At 45.1% G+C, this 22,012-nt stretch overlaps 1 pseudogene; it reads right to left on the bottom strand.

Annotated features, from left to right (window-relative positions):
- Positions 1 to 1,404: 1,404 nt before the first annotated feature.
- Positions 1,405 to 20,473, bottom strand: LOC149357344 (uncharacterized; annotated as a pseudogene).
- Between the last annotated feature and the right edge of the window lie 1,539 nt (positions 20,474 to 22,012).

Below are 22,012 nucleotides of genomic sequence, written 5' to 3'. Positions count from 1 at the left end.
TGAGATAACTTCCCGGTATCCTATCGAACCATCCTACCGCCTGCTTCTACGGCGCACTCTGTAATGGTATGATTGAAACAGCGCAGGGCCGAAGGCCAAAGAAGAGAGCGGAGAAAGAAGGAAACGGACAACACAGCGCTGAACTAACAACTGACATTTATTTGGAAAGCTGCGCGTATAAATACATTTTGGCACCAAAATAGAAAAACAACGCAAAGATCTCTATTTTTCTATTTTGGTGCCTAAATGTATTTCTACGCGCACCATGCCAAATAAATGTCAGTTGTTAGTTCAGCCCTGTGTTGTCCGTTTCCTTCTTTCTTCAGCTCTTTTCTTCGGCCTTTGGCCTTGCGCTATTTCAATCATATCATGCATAACCAACTCGCCCATCATTTCGTGCTTTCAAGACTCTGTAATGATATTTGTGAGACGATCGTTCATTGTTTCACATTACGGGCGTCATTGCAGAATAAATTTTTTTCCACGCCAATTATTTTGCAGCTATGGTTTGGTTTCGTTTATTGGGGTTTAACGTCCCAATGCGACTGAGGCTATGAGAGACGCCGTAGATCATTCCTAGCATTGACTCATTACTCAATTGTGAAACCTGACATTTTCACGCTCAGCAATACCTTCTCTTCAAAAACAAGCCAAGAGGATCACTGTAGGATTCAGCTTTCAAGAATTACCATACATTCCACGCACAGCACGGCACTGTACAAAAACTGCATGAGACACAGGGCTAGGATCATTACAGTGCTTTTATGTGCACCTAGAATGCAACTGTCAAGTATCGCCTCGAGCAGTTCTGTCAGAACAAAATGACTGAAAGGTTAATGTGCTGCTCAAGATAAAAATCACCACTCCACAACACAGCACCTTGGAACACATGTTCTGTTAAGTATATACTCACAGGAGTGTTCATCTTGTTGCCCTGCATTAGTGAGGTTCTCTTGAATTGGTTTGTCCTGTCCATATCCATTATAAGGAAGCTTTCCTATGCAAAGTGTTCCAGACCTTATATGCACATATGACACTACATGGATGTCAGTAAAGCGCACCACGCCACGAGGCTGCATGCATAAGGAATGAACAATCTGCAACATGAGCAATAGTTGTTTCAAACTGCATGTTTATTCAGTTCGTAAGAAGAAAGGAATCGACAAAACGGTTGCCCGCGGTGCTCCTAAGCGAAACTGCATCTGCCTGTTGGTCCGCGAGGCGCAAGCACCACTACTGTAGACTGTGCTTATCACTGTACTGCACTACAGCAGGCCCCCTATCTGCCACCTGGGGACCGCGCTCTCTAGCAGGCAGGTTTTGCCGAGAGTGCCACTGCATGGTCTGGTTCCCCAGCCGTTGAAAGGATAGGGAGGTGGAAACGTGAAGCACACAAACACATAATTAGGGCACATAAACAATGGTGCTGGCCAAGGTGATACTCGACACAGTCCAGAGAACACATGGAGTGGCACACACAAATTCAACAATCTCGGAAAAAGATATGCACACGACCGCACTGTGGGCTGCAACACCTCCATACAGCTTCACAGCAACCTTTGCCACAAGCCTGAAAAGAAACAAAGGCACAAACAGACAGGCAGAAACGGACAAAGGACCGAAACAAATGAAACAACGACATCAGGAATGGCACACGCAAAAGATGAAAACCTACAGGCAACGTTCACACAACAGACTAACATGCACATGCACATGCGATGCGAGCTGTGCAGCCAGGCCAGGGCACCAAATGTGGCCGGTTGGTCTGAACCTGGGCCATCCAAGAGCCTCTGAAGGGGCCCGTTGAACCAGGCTCAAGCTGACAACTGGTAGCGGCAGCAGAACAACAACACCGTTAAGGATTCTAGAAATGGGAACCCAGCCTACAAGTGCGCAACACATGTAGCGTCCTAGCGCTGTGCTGCCACTACAAGCCAGACTTTACTTGAATTCCTAAATGCAGCGCACAGAACAGATGCAGGTGGTTATTTAAAAAGTGGTGCGAGCTGTGCAGCCACGTCAGGGCTCCAAATGTGGCCGAATGGTTTGAACCTGGGCCATCCGAGGACGTCTGAGAGGGCCCGTTGAACCAGGCTCAGGCCGAGAACTGGTAGCGGCAGCAGAACAACACCGTTAAGGATTCAAGAAATGGGAACCCAGCCTACAAGTGCGCAACACATGTAGCGTCCTAGCGCGATGCTGCCACCACAAACCAGACTTTACTTGAATTCCTAAATGCAGCGCACAGAACAGATGCAGGTGGTTATTTAAAAAGTGGTGCGAGCTCTTCAGCCAGGCCAGGGCACCAAATGTGGCCGAATGGTCTGAACCTGGGCCATCCGAGGACCTCTGAGAGGGCCCGTTGAACCAGGCTCAGGCCGAGAACTGGTAGCGGCAGCAGAACAACACCGTTAAGGATTCAAGAAATCGGAACCCAGCCTACAAGTGCGCAACACATGTAGCGTCCTAGCGCTGTGCTGCCACCGCAAACCAGACTTTGCTTTAATTCCTAAATGCAGCGCACAGAACAGATGCAGGTGGTTATTTACAATGTGGTGCGAGCTGTGCAGCCAGGCCAGGGCACCAAATGTGGCCGAATGGTCTGAACCTGGGCCATCCGAGGACGTCTGAGAGGGCCCGTTGAACCAGGCTCAGGCCGAGAACTGGTAGCGGCAGCAGAACAACACCGTTAAGGATTCAAGAAATCGGAACCCAGCCTACAAGTGCGCAACATATGTAGCGTCCTAGCGCTGTGCTGCCACCACAAACCAGACTTTACTTGAATTCCTAAATGCAGCGCACAGAACAGATGCAGGTGGTTATTTAAAAAGTGGTGCGAGCTCTTCAGCCAGGCCAGGGCACCAAATGTGGCCGAATGGTCTGAACCTGGGCCATCCGAGGACCTCTGAGAGGGCCTATTGAACCAGGCTCAGGCCGAGAACTTGTAGCGGCAGCAGAACAACACCATTAAGGATTCAAGAAATGGGAACCCAGCCTACAAGTGCGCAACACATGTAGCGTCCTAGCGCGGTGCTGCCACTACAAGCCAGACTTTGCTTGAATTCCTAAATGCAGCGCACAGAACAGATGCAGGTGGTTATTTACAATGTGGTGCGAGCTGTGCAGCCACGCCAGGGCACCAAGTGTGGCCGAAAGGTCTGAACCTGGGCCATCCGAGGACCTCTGAGAGGACCCGTTGCACCAGGCTCAGGCCGAGAACTGGTAGCGGCAACAGAACAAGAACACCGTTAAGGGCACAGGGTAAGGAAAAATTAGAAAAAAATTGTTTTTTTGTTCTTTTGCAATTTGAGAAGTTCAATTCATTCTACATATGTTCCATGAGCGTACTTTCCTCAGGAAGCCATATTTCGGGCTGAAAAATGCTTTTTCCGAAACCAAGTAGTCAGCGGCCACGCCCCCTTTCCTGATACGCTCCACATTTATCGCCAATTTTTTCAACCAAAAAGTCCACCACCTGATTTAAAAGCTTGTCTGAAATCAGCTACATATAGAAAATTGTTTGGCAACTATTGTTCAGCTGTCTTCTTTAGCCAAAACAATCCTGAGACGGTGCGCACGTTTTTTGCACGTTTGTGCAACCTTCATGCAGCTGCGTCCGAGTGCTTTCCCTTCCGATGAGCATTGTACTTTGTGCCGGTGTTGGTTGTTGAGATGCCGAGGGCAAAGAGGGCCTTCGTCAGGCGTGAATTTCACGGCAACCGTTACACTCATCGTGAAAAAGCAAAAGGATGTCCACGACCTAATGAGACGTCGAACGCCCAACGCGCCAGCTCCTCGTCACCGAAGCTTTCAAGATTTTCTGCGTGCTTCGAGGAAGAGCATGTGCCACAGCGCGCCACCAAATATGCCTTAATGGACATAGACGGCATTTGTGCCGCAATTACACAGAGTTGTGTGTGTCGACAGTGCGGTGGAAGTGTTGAGCTCATCGAAATTGTGGCAAAGCGCGCGTGTTTGTTAGGTTTCGGACCCTAAGGATGGCAGCACTGGACGCTGTTATTTCATTTAATGATAGTAGCATTGCCCGGGACAATGTTTTGAAGGCGTGTGGATTGAACCCAGAGCGCAACCCCATCAAGTGGCTGAGGGAAGCTGACCACAAGCGTATGTACTTTGCTCACCGAGCAACATGACAGCTCACAAAAGAGGCCCGGCAAGCAAAGCGACAAGCCCAAAGGGAAAAAATTGACTGCGACATTGACTACGAAGCAGGGGGCTATTAAGCCAATTACTATTAATGTGTTTGTGCGAATAAAAAATTGTTTTTCAGATCTTTTTTCACTTTAGGCTCAATTATCTCAGAACTGTGTTTTTTCTTACAAAGGTACCATTATTTCCAATGTCTCTCAAGACAGACAGCTGATTTTCTTTTGAAACCATCTACATAAGTGTTGGCAACTACTGAACTAGAATTAAGAAATTTAACTCAGGATTTTTTCCGTTATGAATTTTCAAATACCCTAAGAAAGCCGAAATTTATGTACTACAGGTAGAAATTTCATTAAAAATCACGTTTTCAACACATTTCAATTATTCTAGTTCAGTAAAAAGTGTAGGAAAATTGGAACAAAATGATATATATATTATAACGGTACTCCTATTAGTTTTTGAGAAACTTGTACCTGAACATGGCCTAAAATGCATGGGAAGTATAGGGCTTACCCTGTGCCCTTAAGGATTCAAGAACTGGGAACCCAGCCTACAAGAGCGCAACACATGTAGCGTCCTAGCGCTGTGCTGCCACCGCAAGCCAGACTTTGCTTGAATTCCTAAATGCAGCGCACAGAACAGATGCAGATGGTAATTTACAATGTGGTGCGAGCTGTGCAGCCAGGCCAGGGCACCAAATGTGGCCGGTTGGTCTGAACTTGGGCCATCCAAGCGCCTCTGAAAGGGTCCGTTGAACCAAGCTCAGGCCGAGAACTGGTGGTGGCAGCAGACCGACCACACCGTTAAGGTTTCAAGAAAAGGGAACCCAGCCTACAAGTGCGCAACACATGTAGCGACCTAGCGCTGTGTTGCCACTGCAAGCAAGATATTGCTTGAATTCCTAAATGCAGCGCACAGAACAGACGCAGATGGTTATTTACAATGCAGTGCGAGCTGTGCTGCCAGGCGAGGGCACCAAATGTGGCCGAACGGTTTGAGCCTGGGCCATCCGAACGCCTTTGAAAGGGTACGCTGAACCAGGCGCAAGCCGGAACATGGCAAAGGTGACACAGTGTTCATGTTCCAGGCAAATGTACCCGTCTACTTAGGACGTAGAAAGCCAGATTTGAGTACTTTGTCCTGGCATGGTACACGCTCATGATCACTGAGAAAGTACCGCATGAACTGTTCTCGCACTGTTTTTGCCCGAACCGAGTAGTTGTTGCTGCTGCACTCCCGGAGATCTGAAAAGGAGGGACCTTTGTTTGCATCAGCTCTCCACTGGCCATCAATTACTTGCCCATCCTCCGCCACCCTGTCAACATCAGCTGGAGAGCAGTACTGAAATATGGTGTCCTCTTCGTCGTCCAGTGTCCTCGGGTAGTTGTGCAAAACTACAACGTTATGTACTATAGCTTCCAATGATATTGTAGATTCCCTGATGTCTTGACGAAGGATCCTCCACCGGTTATCCAAAATACCAAATGCGTTCTCTACAATTCGCCTAGCTCGACAAAGCCTGTAGTTAAATATACTTTTTTTCTTAATTTAGGTTTGCTCCTGGGAAAGGCCGCATGAGATTTTCAGAGAGTGGGAAGGCCTCATCTCCAACCATGACATAGGGAGGTGTTACAGAAGTGCCTGGGAGCAGTCGTGGCTCTGGTGTGGACGGGAGGCCTGCTTTTAACTTCTTCCCGAAGTCAGTCATTGAATAAGCCAGTGTCCCCACGAGAACCACACTCTCTAATATCTACTAAAGTTAACCGATATTTGGCGTCACACAAAGCAAGTAAGACTATGCTAAAGGTACCATTGTAGTTATGGAACAGACTTCCAGAGTTAGCAGGAGCCTCTATATCAATGTGTTTGCAATCAATTGCTCCAATACAGAGTGGGAAGTTCCACAGGCTTTCAAACTCGGCAGCTATACGTCTCCAGTCGGCAGCTGTTGGGTGTGGAAGGTACAAATGCTCGAGAACTTGACGCAAGGCAAGGCAGGTTTTGCCTCACTATACGGCCAGCCATTCTATCGGAGATCCTATAAGACTTTGCTATAATCCTCATCGTGGAACCATGTGCTAGGTACCTGCAAGTACAAAAAGCCTAGTGAGAAGGATCAATCGAAAACACTGAACCTATATTAAACACACACTGAAGCCCAAAAGATGTCACTGAGTGAATAAACAAGCACAGTCGCCGCCGCGGTGGCTCAGTGGTTATGGTGCTCGGCTGCGGACCCAAAAGACGCGGGTTCGATCCCGGCCGCAGCGGCTGTAATTTCTTTGGAGGAGAAATTCTAGAGGCCCGTGTACTGTGCGATGTCAGTGGTCGAACCCCAGGTGGTCGAAATTTCCGGAGCCCTTCACTACGGCGTCTCTCATAGCCTGAGTCGCTTTGGGACGTTAAACCCCATAAACCAAACCAAACCAAACAAGCACAGTCTATGTTGTTGAAGGGTATAAGCAAGAAATGCAAGCACATGCATGGTGCCACCCTTCAGCGCAGTCTGAAACAGGTCAGGTGAGCATAAAATAGACCTTCAACAGCATTGTTCTTGTATTCACCAGACTATTTTTTCACCATTCTTACGAGCTGCAGTAATAGCACTGATCTGTCGGGCTTCTTGCAACTCACTTCTGCCCGCTTCACCTCTACCTCACATCACAGAAGTGGTCTGCTGTTGTATGTTGTACAAACCAGTGACCAGAAGGGCTCAGCAGTCGAAGATAAGGACCCAGCAAGGATTGACAGTTATATTTGACGCACAAGTTTCAATACCCTTGTCTCTAGGTAGGACCTGCTTCTGCCCACAGGCAACCTAAGAGCGAGGGGCACTCATACTACAAATGATTCTTTGCATTCAAGCGCAGAGAAATCCTGGCAGACTTGCCGCAATACCTGCGGGCACTAAAAAAGCAGCTTCATGATGTCTTTGCGTTATGCCACCCAAGTGGCAGACAAATGCTGTGAAAGCAACTTTTTCTGTCATTAGCTTGCACTGGTGGAACAATTTTAAAGATTTTAACATAAGTTTCGGTATTGGTTCAGTTTCATAAAAAATACTTGACTGACATGAATTCCAAGACTGCTCGGAATGGGAGGTGGGGACAGTATACTTACAATGAGCTTTTCCAGGGTTTAGTACATCAAAAGGAAACAGTACACTGAAAAGGAAATAATACACCTTGCCTTTTGTAAAGGGGGTAGAACTATATTCCGTAAAATAAGAGTAGATCTCGTCTCAGTTAAGGTTTCTGACCATAAGGGGTCCTGACTGAAGCGGATACAACCCGCAGACGTGAAGAAAAGGAAGCCACATGTTTCACCTCACATGAGGTCACTTAGGAATGCACCAGTAAGCAAAGTAGTGGAGGAACTGCTTTGTAAATAAGATAAAACGAAAGCAGTCGATTGAAAACAGCATTACTGCAGTCTTAGCTCTGAGCTGAAGCCGTTGGAAGGCTGAAAGACTGAGCACACCTGGGAAGCTCACAGGAGCTAATCATGAGCATTTACAATCACACTGTGAGCACTTTTAAATCGCAGAAGTCTTAAAAAGCTGCAGTTATTAAGCATACACTGGCTGTCAATGAAAGGCTACACAACAAGGTGTATATATCATACAGGTGAACAAAGCATTTTACACATTAAATCGTGTACTGTCAACTGTCAGACCAAAGCTGACAATAAGACAATTCCTCCCTACATGTGGTACACTACAGGAAAGGCCGGACATCTGCATTTCGTCTTAAGATTTCACTACACAGTATCCACAGTTCATGGCACCATACTTCACGGCACTGTACAAAATGATGAAAAAAATGTAAGATTAGCCAACCTTAATGTGAATTCCACCTTCTCTCCGGCTGACAAACTGACTACCGTACTTCTACGGGGTTCGATCAGGGGTCTAATCAGCTCTACGAGACGGTCACACCTGCACAATGACATGAGGAGAATGAAACACTTGGCTGTACAATAAATATGATAACGGCATGAGCCACAAGCATTTTCTGCTGACAAATACCGCATATGCGGAGCTGTATGATGCTCCTAGCAACGAGATCGACGCGTCGAAATGTAATGGAATGCCCGCTATAGCGGCCGCTTATCAGTACACATTTATTCTGCTGAAGCCGCGGCACCGCTGGACACCGCTGTTCCGTGTCTGTGCGACCAAGCCAGGAAAATGAAATAAATGCAACAAACTTATTGCCTAACTGCCAACTCTGGTCTTTTTCCGAGGACCACTCTCGAGCCTGCCTACGCGGTGTGTGCTTCACTGAAGTTAAGGATGCAAAGAGGTCAGTGCCAATGTAATAGAAATGTTTGCGCGTGTGAACGCGTTTTGAATTCTAGGCCTGCGTCTTTATAGTAAACTTGTCGTAAATTGTTCACATCTTAGACGCACGAAAATGCGCTTCTGCATTACCGCGAGTATCAGCATCTGCACCTGTCGAAAGCTTCAATGCGGCAACAAAGCGACCACACGTGCGAAGCAAACAAGGAAGACATGAACTTTTACACTGTACCTTGCCACAGACATCCGGAAGTACTGGAAGAAGTCTGTTCCATCTCCATCCCTCATGTCCCGGACTAACGTGAAGTACTCGCCCAGTCGACGCGGGTCTCTTAAAAGACGTCGTATAGGTTTGCGCCTACGCTTACGCTGCTGCTGGATGACTGCGTCGGCAGCGACTAACTGCGCGACTAATGGCCAGTTCACCCTGTTTGTGTTGGCCATGTAAGCAGTCAAAACCTCTACAGCCGAGCTACTCATCTGGTAGCTGACGAGAGCCGCCGACAACAGCAAGAACTTCAAAACCCAGGCCGTGGCTGTGCCGAAGTTCATCCTAGGTGCCGGTCGCCGAGGAGCAAAAAAAGACCACGTTTTCGCGCCGTCTAGGTTGCCAACAGGAGCATGCTATTGGACAGACGGCAATGCCGGGCGCGCAAATCGGAACGCTTAAACCATCCGCCTCGTCCGCCAGCAGCAAAGTGATCGTACAACACCATTCCGCCCCACGCCCGGGCGGAAACTGAAAGCGAGCGGTCCGCCAGCTGGCGGATCCGCCTAAAAAATGCTCGTACAACGGCCTTAAGATGAACCCTGTTGAAGATTCCACCAAAAGTCTTGCTGGATTTTACGCTGGTTATGGTGGAGAAAACGGTGGGCAGATTGGAAGTGTTTGCTTCCATGTTGGGTGCTGGTGTAGAATAATGAGAGAGATATTGGATTCACTAATGGCAACATTGGGCCATGCTGGATGTAGTGGAAATTGTGGTGGCTGGACTCGCACTTCCAGTACAAAATATTGGGCAGAATGGAAACCACATGGACACTTCAATGAATAAGATGGGATGTGGTGGGCTTGGTGGTATCCATCGTGGTTATCTTGATGGGCCTGGCAGGCAACACTGGACTATGTGGAAACCACAGTGGGGGCCTATGGACGTGTACCTATTTAATGGGCATGGCGCAAACCATGACTACATTTGAATGGCCGATGCTGGGCAGCAGATACTGCATGCACGTGCTTATATGGTTGACAAAATGAAACTCATAAATGCACTGACAATCTCAGTGGGTCAAATCCATCAGAGGTACACTTGGCACTTGATTCTGTTAGAACAAAAACTGCATGGAAAAATTCTTTTTTTAACGTGCATATGTTGACTTGACAATTTCACAAATATTTCAAAACTAACGACTTATACACTGGGGCTTAGAATATAATTAGCGAAATGTTTGTGAAAAAGTTTAACTTCATTTTTTTACCAAATAATATATTGCATGTTTACAGAGCCCTGCATGCCTGAATCCAAACACTCAATTTCATTCAGAAAATTTTATTGAGCGTGATCTTCAAGAAATTACTAATTTAATTAACAAATTGTTAAGCACATAACTGGCCACACATAGCGTTTAGCGTTTAGAAGGGCTATGAATGGCTATGAAGGGCTATGAAGGGCTATGAACATAGCGTTTAGAAGGGCTATGAATACAAATATATACACAGAATATTTCTACAAGGCTGATTGCACAGCACATTTACACACGCAACTTGGTGCACAATTATCAGTACAACACTGTTTTTCAAAACATAAATGCAGATTTATATATATATATATATATATACACAATATGAGGATCTAAGTTACACAGCACATTTCAAACTAAGAATTGATTTGGTTTTCACATTGGATACGAGAACTCCACTATAGCAAATGCACACCTTCACTGTAGTCTCAAGAAAGCATAGCTGTTGTTTGGTTGATAACCCACTAAAAATGACAGCTGTCTATACATATGACCCGCAGCGGTGGTTCAGTGGTTACGGCGCTCGGCTGCTGACCCGTAATATGCGGGTTCGATCCCAGCCGCGGGAGCTGAATTTCGATCTAGGCGAAATTATAGCGGCCCGTGTACTGTGCGATGTCAGTGAAGGTTTTTGAAGGTTTTGAAGGTTTATTTCCGCAACTAGGTGTTGCGAGGACAGCCAGGGAAAAAGCTGTATAGACAGCTTGAGAGGTCCTGGCTTCCTCTTACAGTGCAGCATTGACGGTGGCGGAATAGGACATCAAACAAATAGTAAGAAAAAACTCGTATGTTCTGTACATAGAATGACACATGTACGTTCAGTATGCAGTACATTCTGCTTGTAAAAGAAAAAAGAACTATATTAGGTCAAAGAGACTATAAAGGCAAACACAGGGAGGAGAAAATAAAGGACAGCAGAACTGACAGGTGCACTCAAAATGGTAATAGCAAGAAAAAAAAGAACTACACGAATATTTGGGGCAATTCTTTCAGAGAAATATTGGAGACATCAAGATTCTTGTGGCAGTACAACTGGTTCAGAAGTGTCGGTAAGGTATGCTGCAACATTTGTTTGCCATAGTTTGTACGGCATTTCTTAACATTCCAAGGCTCTGCTGCGCGGGTATCATACACAGTTCTGCTTTGCTCTAACCTAGCAAGTGTAAGTAAGAAGTCATCATTTTTCATTATGGCGAGTTTATATTTATAGCACAGCCTATAGTTATACATGGATTTCATTGGAATAACGTTGTGTCGGTGGAAAAGGCTCGCAGTGTGGAAGAAAGGCTCGCAGTGTGCACGTTAAAGAACCCCAGGTGGTCGAAATTTCCGGAGCCCTTCACTATGGCGTCCCTCATAGCGTGAGTCGCTCTGGGACGTTAAACGGCAATAAATCAAATCAAACATCTATACATATACTGTACTGTTTTGCTAACTAAACCTGTGGACCTGGCTGAAAAAGTACACACGGTGAGAATAAATCTACCTTGTTCATTGGTATAGATATGAGAGTTTTTCCTTGGAAAGCCTTGCAACTCCGAAACGCCACGACATTAAACTCCGAAACGCCACTACACTCCATAACAAAATGACTACACTGTACCCGAAAATATTTCTTCTCACTGCAATGTGATAAATGGCTGGCTAACCAACTTTTATTCGCATATGGAACTATGAATGGTTTCTCCCAAGTAGCCTACTCTGTGGCTAAACGTGTCTTCGATGTTCTTGGACTGGTGTTCATGATTTAAGAGCTAGCAACATATTGCATTCCAGCTAAATCGGATATTGGATGAAAAATCATTTTCTTTTAAATAGCTCACTGCGCTGAGCTCAATTCAGGTTCAACCCTTTTCATTAAGCTCTAAATTTCTGACTGAAGGCAAGTACTGGTAAGGTACTTGCCGTCTAGCATGCATCCACACCCTCCTTGCATGCGGGAGGTACGGGGTTGGATCCCCAGTGCCGCCAGGTACGCACCGATGATACAATGGGTACAAGCTGTCCCCTTCCCGGTGCTCGGATTCTTTAGGGTGAAATGCTTAAGAAATGGGTCTTTGAACCCAGCTTGAGTTGAAAAAGGGTTGCATGTGGGCTTTCACCGCAGAAGGCGGATTTAGGGTTGTTTGACGGCGGAACGAATCACTGGCCCGTCAACGCATTGGTTACACACTTTCCTCTATTATAGCTATTATACATTTTCCTCTTGGGGGCTAGTGGTAACCAGCCATTTATGATCTGCGAGTACCTGCTAAATGCACTACACTCCAATCTTCATCTCCTGGTTATTTTACTCTAGTGATCCGAAACTGCGGCCTAAGTTACATTCTCTTTGAACTTCCAGCGCTTGCTTCCCTATCGCAAACTGTTTTTTCCTTCAAAGGATGTTGAACATGACATTAAATTTCTTCATATTAAACTGTTTTGATTTGCCTGTCCAGGTCCGCAGTAATACTCAGGAATTCATACCCTGAATCGATAGCAATGGCAATGTAATCAGCAAATCGCTGATTACGAAGGTACTTTCGATTAACATGTATCCTCAACTCTTCCCAGTCCAGATTTCTCAGTACCTTCTGTAAACATGTGGCAAACAATACACAAGGCCTAAACAAGAAGTATGTTAGCAATCTCCAAAGCCCATGTTTACAACTGGTTGCCTGTAATGCCTACGAACTGCTCATCTAGCTTTAGTTTCTTTCGACCTTATTTGGGAGATCACAGATGAACGTTCTGTCAATATCTGGAAGCTCTAAAAACAAGCAACTGTCAGCCACATCTCCCGAAAGCACAACAACCCACGCTGTGTCAAAAGAAAGGAAGCATTCCTTTATGTGCGGAGGTGAATTAATCACATCTGCAGTAATTACGGGCCGACAGATTAAAATGCAGGTTGCACTTTACTGCAAAACCAATATTTTCCAGATGTTTATAATCGCGACTGTTTGTTCTCACAAAAGTAGTGTCGGATTTTGATGGCCTTTTGTAAGCAGTGCTGTGTATAATCTGTTTTGAGAATACAAAGCGCTCGTACTCTAGAGCAACTGACGCCTTTACTTCATTGTGGAGGTACACTCAATGCTGCTCAGTGCTCTTCAAAGCAATCTCTTTGCCAGCCCGTAAAAGGCAGAGATCCCTGATGTGCTTTGCACTGTTCACCGGCGAAAAGCTAATCAGTTCCTCACAAAACCTCTTTTTCCATCGGAGGCAGATGGGTGCTCTCAATAAATTGTTGTAGCTACTGATGCATAACCACCCTCTCCACAGCTTGCTGAGGCATTCATTTGCAGCGGAGACTTGACGCACAATGGATCCATTACCACCTTCAAAAACGAAGGCCGAATGGGCCCACAAAGGTCCAAGTGACGGCACACAGCTTGCCAGGTGAAGCAAAGCAAGCACACTGAAGGTCATAGATGCAATGCCACATAAGGAATGGCATCGAATGACAAAGTTCTCCAACAGGGAATGAAAGGAAAGGTTAAGTCACACTCACTAATTCATGAATAATAAAAAGTCTTCACAAATTGCACTGCATCCACAACTTCCTCACCTGCTTACTACGTAATTATTTTTAGGTTCAGCATTTTGTAATACTTAAAGGAATACAAATGATGCAAAAACAAAAAAAAATCGCTAAAGAAAGAGATAACCAGGTCTATGCCATAAATACTGCCTGCACCATCGTCTCCCCTCCAAAAGCAGTTCAAAGCTAATTCACTATAACCTCCCTTCTTCCGTGATATCTAGCAGTCTGACCATATAACCCCAAAAAAGCAATCCTGACACTCTTGTACTGGAGTTGGACGATATGAAGTTACAAATTCTGATAAATTGCTTTTACACCAAAGTAATAAATAAAGGACAAAGTCTGTTACTTATATACAACACTAGCAGCAACTGTCAGAATTTTGAACGCTTTATTTACGAGCGGCGACTATAAAGTGACCTAGAAACTGAACTGACATATTAAATAGCGCTTTTGTGTCGAAGTGCCTGGCATAAGAGTACACTTTAAATATTTTTATGCTGTGTCACTCAATTTTGGCCACAGTGAGCTAAATGTAAAACAAAATTACAAAAAGTCTGCTATCACGTTTCGTGCCCCTTAGCACTGCTTCCTCCATTGTACCTTACCTGCTTTGTCAATTTCTGAGAAAGTGATGTTTTCTCCTAGAAGGATGTGCAGGGCCTCTGAAAGTTTGGCAAGGTGCCTCCAGTACAGCCTGAAGAATGCCATCTAGACAAGGCAGGGCATAAAATAAAACCCAATGCCTCCACTCCGACGCCTTCTAAATGAGCCCGCTCAGAGATAGCCAGCAGTCTATTGTGGGTTCTTGATACTGCGCTCGGGGCACCTAAGAGGTAAAAATACCACAACATTTCATTCTATTCGCAGTTTTTCTGTTTCATTTATTAGAAGTTTTTGATGTTTCACACTTAAAAGCAGTAATTGCATGAGTAAATAAAAATAACTATTCATTCTCATGTTTTGTGCTCATCTATGCAATATTTGGCCATGTAAAATTCACGTCAAGGTGAAAAGTATAAGTTAGCCTCCAATGAGAGCAGAAAGGTGCTAAGGTAGTCTTTTGCACGCAAAAAAAGATGCACCTTAGCTGCTGCTCTCCATATCAAGAGCTTTGTAAAGCCGCCGTTCTGTGTCCATGGTTCAGTATGCATATATGCTAATAATTCAGTAGCGCTTCATACCCACGTCTTGTGACATCAGCATAGTGTTCCTGCCTCGTGTCTAACTTAGCTTAGGATCTTAGCCATGCCCCTTCCAGAGGCACATGTGGGAACCGAAGTGAACGGCAGTAAAAATTTCCACCACTACAAATGCCACTAAAGAAAATCCTCCCTTCTTCACTATGAACAGGTGAACACAGTAGATGGGACATAATTTACTTTGTGAAAAGCTCTACAGTTGAATCTGGATAACTGAAACCTGAAGGTAAGTGACAATTCTTTGAATTATAACGTTCGTACTAAAGCAAGCCTGGTCAGTAACGGGAGGTGATCGACTACACTGTGTGAATAACCACACTGCAGACATGTCTCAACAGGTCTGGCAATTTCGTGAGTACATGCCCTCTCATCAATAAGAGCAAGTGGTAGCAAGGCACCTGTCAGGGTCAGTAACACATCGATGCATCCTGTCAGTCATTCTCACATGGCTGTAAAAATATACCAGAGCAGTGCTGCAGCAAATATTGTGGAAAGAGAGCAGAGCAACGAACGCTATCATGACTTTAAATAAAAGTGAAAAAGCAGCATTTATAACACATGCACAGCTGGAACCAAGCTGGTGATAAGCAGCATTTGATTTTAGCAGATGAGCATGATAGATAATGACAAGCTGTGTGTGCATGGAGCCCCACCAGCACATTGGTGATAAGCAGCATGTACTGATAGCAGATGAGCATGGCAGATAATGGAAAGCTGTGCATGCATGCAGCACCACCAGCACATTGATAACAGTGCACTTAAGGCACCCAGTATGACTGGTTGCCACAGTTACTGGCCCACAAATACTTTCTGTTTGGCCAGAGGCAAGCCACTGCACTGTTGTGCTTCACTAGCTGTAGCAGGCCAGGTGTGCTGCCAGATTGATTCAGCTGCAATTAGGCTTGTGCATTCTAATTTCAGCGAGCTTTCTGTCACTGCGATAAGCGTGGTATTGATAAGACTGAGGTGGCATTTTAAGTAAAAGAAAAGCCCGAATGAGCAAGATTCCACCGTCAAACAGCAAATCAAGACAGCGTATCGATAAATGTGACCAAAAGCTCCAGTCTCCTTTAGTATGAGTTGTGCGCACTGTAAGACTTCGATAACCGCGTTATAAACAGATATTAAATAATGCCTTGCGCACAAACCAACTATAAGCCAAGCTATCTGCCACTCCTTTTAGGTTAGCTTCCTTGAGATTCGTTAAGTTGGACCTGACGGTTTTTGGAAAGAAGTTACCGCACTAACTTAATTACACTGGTACCTCTTCCATGCAGAGCATGCAATATTTAAAGCAGTAAATTACTAATGTAGAAGCGCTGTGCAGAGTTCGAAGTAGACATGATTCCGTCAGTCAGCTGTTTCGCAACACCTTGCAGAACACTATGCTTTACTCCCACTAATACCATTAACAAGGTTAAGACCTGAGGAAAAAACGTACGTGTTTTATATTAAATCGCACAAAAAGACATGTGCATCTGAACAAAATTCATCTCACTCCACAGTTAGAATTTATTGTGGTGTATCCACATGCCACCGCAGGACATGAAGCACAGTAGTTAGTAGCCTGAAATGCTGGCCATGATTAAAGAGTGTTAAAATACCCTGAAAGATAAGTCTTAGCAGTGTGGAGCTTCTACAGAGATTAAAGTCAATGCCAATAATTTTAAAATCTTTATTTTATGAGAACTAAGTATTATGTCATAATGAACAATACCACGTCGCTTATTTCCTTAAAATTGCAATAAAGAGGAATCTGAAGTCGTCTTTTTACGACGGAAACTCTATCTACACTCTCCGAGAACTCTTATAAACTTCGAATTATGGTCCTGTGTGGCCGATTTTCCTATTAAATTGAATTAATAGTCGCAGCTCCCGCCTTTTTTTAACCCACCTCCGAAAAGAGAAGTAAGCCAAAACGTGGAGTTCCTTTTCAGCCAGTCCCGTGGCTGCTTGGCTTTCGCTTTTATTTTCTTTCTAGGTTGGCGCAAATAGTTCCAGTCTAAGACTACATGAAAAATTAGGCCCATGAAATAAAAATACGCATAGAATATTTACTTTCACTGGTCGCTACGTGTCATTCCGCCAATGGCAGAGCGGCAAGCCGCCACGGAGCTGATTGAAAGGCACTCCATGCGTTGGCTGACTCTCCCTCTTTTTGGAGCTGAATAAAAAAAAAAAGTCGAGAGCTGGGACGTTTATTTCGATTAAATAGAGAATTCAGCCGCACAGGACTGTAATTGAAGCTTCTAAGAATGCTCGGAGAGTGCAGATCGAGTTCCTGCGGTAAAATGAGGAGCTCTGAATCCTCTTTAATGCGCCTTTAAGTATCCCATCACAACAATGCTGAGGACTGCAGCACAGATATACGGCATTCCTCTGTGGCACAGAAACAAAATCTGCATAATGGTTTGGTTTATGGGGTTTAACGTCCCAAAGCGACTCAGGCTATGAGAGACGCCGTAGTGGAGGGCTCCGGAAATTTCGACCACCTGGGGTTCTTTAACGTGCACTGACATCGCACAGTACACGGGCCTCTAGAATTTCTCCTTCAAAGAAATTCAACCACCGCGGCCGGGATCGAACCCGTGTCTTTTGGGTCAGCAGCCGAGCACCATAACCACTGAGCCGCCGCGCCGGCCTGAAAGCTGCATAATGAGTTCATTCTTAATCAAGACAAAGCTTGCTTTTGTACATTCAGGTGAATTGAAGAGCTACACTACTTTTTCTCAAACCCTGCCTTTTTTCGACAGTCAGGTGCAAACACTAAACCAATCCAAAAGGAAGGTAATTAGTACAGTTATTGCCCAGATGCATAGAACGCCAAATCTGGATGAGAGGTGGCATCGCATTTAAGACCATGCACTCAGTGTAATGTCACAACTGCCACATTCTTCCACTCTTGAGTATCACTGCTCTGCCTGCATGTACTTCAGCTCTAAAGCATGCAGAAACATGTATTAAGTTCACTCTATCATTGAACAGCAAGCGTTCACAGCATACCAACATAGTAATATTGCCACAAGTATGTGTCAGCCTTGTACTGCATCTCACACAGATAGAATTCCACTTAATTTCAATAACAATAAAGTGCCTGCATGAACAGTAATATCCTGCATTACAAAAATATATCCATAACATGTCTGTCAGTAAAACAACGCCTATGTTTATAACGGTCAGTGGGGTTGGTTATTTATAAGAGTTCAAACATGACAAGCTTTGGGAGGAACCCTGGGGAGAAATAGAAGAATTAAGCATTCACTGTGCACCTGTTAGTGTCACCGTATGTTGCGCTTCTTTCAAGTTCGCACACATGAATTGAGACTGAAAATAACCGCTTTTTAATCACACTCGTAATTCACCAATAATCTCACTTGCTCCAAACAAAGCAGTCATTTTTTATCGCTCATTGGTAATGTGGAAAACAGCCCTAACCTCTTTCATCAGCCATACACAGATAAACCAAAATCATACTTAGTACCTTCCTCAGGCATGTTAAATAGTTTAGTATTACTCATTACTTGCCAATTTTGGTCACACAGATAAATTGTTCATGAGTGGTTAGCCATTGCCAGTGATTATAGGTTCAATTTTTGCAACGTGCTAAATATATGACCAGTAATAAATAAAAGTAATTCTGAGACAGTCAATAAATTCAGAGATAAGACTTCGTAGAATAATGCAACTGAAAAACGAAACGAAGATTACCTCGCAAGTTCATTAGGGCAGATGGCCCTTTAAAGCCATTGATAGTGTCATCATATTTCACAGCGTCCTTCATGTCTTTCACATTCATCTTGGATGTCCAGGCCTCTCGTGGGTCTTGCACAACATACCGCATACTTCCTTAAAACAAATAACACAAGAAGAAAATGTAAAAAATATTTATGCTCGCACGAAGTTCAAATACTTAAAGGTGCACTGAAGAGGATTCTGTACTTGTCTTTTTGCCGCGGGAACTCAATCTACACGTTTCTAGCATTCTTAGAAACTGCGACTTATTGCCCTCTGTGGCCAATTTCCCTAATTAAATCGAATTAACGTCCGGCTCCCGCCTCTTTTTTTTAATTCTCCCTCGTACGGTGGGCGGAGTCGACCAACGCGTGGAGTGCCCTTCAGCCAGCTGCGTGGAGGCTTTGCTTTCGTTTCATTTTGTTTTTTAGGTTTCCGTGAATAAATAGTTTCATTTGCAGAAGATATAACCGCAAAATAAGCCCGCAGAAATAAAAATACGCGCGGACTATTTGCTTCTACGGACTACTACGTATTACTCCGCCGATGGCAGCGCGGCAAGCCGCCATGGGACTGGGTGAAAGGCACTCCCCGCGTTGGTACACTCCGCCCACCGTACGAGGGAGAATTAAAAAAAAAAGGCGGTAGCCGGACGTTAATTCGATTTAATTAGAGAAATCGGCCACACAGGGCAATAAATCGACGTTTCTAAGAATGCTCGGAACGTGTAGATTGAGTTCCCACGGCAAAAAAGATGAGTTCAGATTCCTCTTCAGTGCACCTTTAAGGATCGCATTAACTTGTACAGGCACAAATCATCATCGAACGGAAGGAAAAATGTTAAAATAAGCCAATCTTTTTGCATAAGATGCCAAATTGCTCGAAAAAATTTCCATTCTCCAAATGCTCAATTATTGATTTGTCAAAACTTCGTATCTACAGTGTGGCACAACAAAAGTTTCAGGGTCTCAATTACACTGCTTTTTACTCACTCTTGTCATAATGTCATAAGAACTCATTATGTAAAGAAAGAACAATTTAAGCATTTTAAAGCCCTCATCCTTGCAAGACATACAGCCACCCACAGACTTGACACGAATAGCGGAACGCATGGCCTGGGCCGCCGTCAGCGCCACGAAGCGATAGTCATCGGGTGCGAGATAATGCACGCGCTATGTTTACGGTCGCTGAAGATAGCTGGCGCGAACCGCGGCAGCTTAGCGCACAATTTCTGGTTCCCGCTATAAGAAAACTGCAAAGAGCGTTGCGAGGGCCGTGGAGGCCACAGCGGCGAGCAAAATGCGCAGGAACGCCTCCGTTACGAGCGCGCTGTCCACGTGGCCATCAAGCAGAAGCGAAAAAGTCGTCAAAGCGAGCTGCGCACCGGCTATTGTCAGCGGCCGTAAACGTGCCGAGAGCATTATCTCGCATCGATGAATATCGCTTCGTGGCGCTGACAGCAGTCCAGGCCACGCATTCCGTCATTCGTGTTAAGTCTGTGTGCAGCTGTACACAAGAAAATGCACACTGGCCAGTCTTATTTGTTTAGTTCATATCGCATGCCTGGTTTGAAATGGTTCTGCGGAAAATTTTGAGCATTTCGACACTGAATTATAGAAGTTTATATGCAGAGCATAAAGTGATTAATGTCATCATGCCCAGCACTCACAACTACCAGAAGCATATTTAAATCTTAGCAGTGTATTTGAATGTGTGCATAATAAGCTATAGCTGCACGATGCAATTTTTATTTCAAATACTATCAGCCAAAATTGCAAAAGCAAAGCAAGAACACAAAGCTCTTCCTTACCTTCAGCATATGTACCAGGGATCAAGCACCACGGACACCCAAAATATCCATTGGAATTCACCATGTGGAGCACAGCTGCCCTTCCTGGCGTATCCAAGGAACAGCGCAGCACGAAGGGCTTTGACGTGTGCTCTCGAGAATCGTATGTCCATTTTGACAGCCTTTGCCTTGTTGAATTCAGACACAAACTTCTCCAGGAAAAGCTGCATGTTTGGGTGTGTTCGACCGAACGAAAGTCCTGCCAGAACAGGCTGTTTGAATCGCAGCTGTGGTGGCAATTCATTAATGATGAACTGAAGGGGCCAAACTGATGTTTTTGAAGACTTCCATACAGGACTTCCGTCCTTATTTATGGTTAAGGTGACGTCGTTCCTACCCAGCCGCCTTGACCGCACGCAGCAGTTGTTGCTCTCAACATCTGTAATATCGGTGACCAGGGCTGACGGCTCTTCAGTTTCCTGGCATCTCTGTTCTTGAAGCTTTCTTAAATTTGTGTGAAGATCTGCTTTCATTCTGTCAATCAAGAAACGCAGCTGTTTCTCAATATCCATTGTGATAAAGAAAAGCCCACGCACTTTGACCAGCTGAAGGCTTTCAACCTGCATGCAGGTAGGGCGCTGCGCAGTGTTCTGCTGCTGTTGCATTACAGTACCGCAGGGCTCGCAGACATAGTGGTACTGTGCAACTTCTTGCTTTTGCTTGGACCACAGCCTCCGAAAAACATACTTGATCAGAGGCAATACGTTTGTCCCAAACAAAAACTTTATCAACTTGGCCAGACCGCCAAGGGCGCTCTACGTCAGCCCGTGCGAGAGAGCGAATGCCATAACAGCAGTAATCGCACCAGTTTTCGTAACCGGCGAATTCGGCAGCCTCTCATCGTCCGCCTGCTCAAACCACTGCGGAGGCGGGTTCTTTTCTTCCTCGCCGCCATCGTCGTCGTGGCTGTCATCGAGATTATCATAGTAACCATAGTTACTTTCACTGCAGTCACCGGACTCGTCAAACGAAGCGTAGCTACCTGCAGTCGCGTCGACCGCGTCGTCGCTGGCACTGTCCGGCGCAGCACTGACGTTGTGCAGCACGAATGTTCCCGGCTGATCATGCGGGCCAGCTTCGCGCACATCACTTGCAGGCAATGCAGACGCAGTGCCGGCGGCTCCAGGGGAGGCATAAACCTTTCCGCGCCGGTAGAAAGTCGACGGCGGCAAATTGAAACAGCTGTCGCGCTCAAGGTACCGTTTGCGCCTCTTTTCCTGCTACGGTACGGCGGCTCTGACATCACCAGACGCGCCGCACTTCGCACATGTGTTTAAACTAAAATGTCCGATGCAGCAGGATAAGATTCAGGATCGGTGACAAGTCGAACAAGCACATGTGACGATCGAAAGAAGCATGGAAAGAAGCAATAAAGGGCCGATAAAGAGTTATATGCAAGAATGCACAGACAAATGTTGTTGATCTTTTTCCTGAGGCAGGGTGTTAATTGCAATAAAGAAGAAAATAAACTTAATTTGTTTATTTCTAAAGAAAAAAATGTGCATGGTAGGTCATGTAGTGGGCGAACATACAGACAGTATCACTGCACGCTTCGTTGAAATGCAAAATGCATTCATGTCTCAGTCAAAAAAAAACAATACAGACCGAATTGAAAGCCCGTGCCGAACAAAACTTACGTTCAAGGGCGCAAATCTGAATGAATACAAACAGCAGACGCAAACGTATGCACCATTTAATACACAGTGTAC

Source organism: Amblyomma mixtum, chromosome 3 (assembly GCF_055824585.1).
Source record: "Amblyomma mixtum isolate Tamu chromosome 3, ASM5582458v1, whole genome shotgun sequence".
Classification (NCBI taxonomy): Eukaryota; Metazoa; Arthropoda; class Arachnida; order Ixodida; family Ixodidae; genus Amblyomma; species Amblyomma mixtum.
The sequence above is the reverse complement of the archived record's forward strand: the minus strand, read 5'-3'. Positions and strand labels throughout refer to the sequence as shown.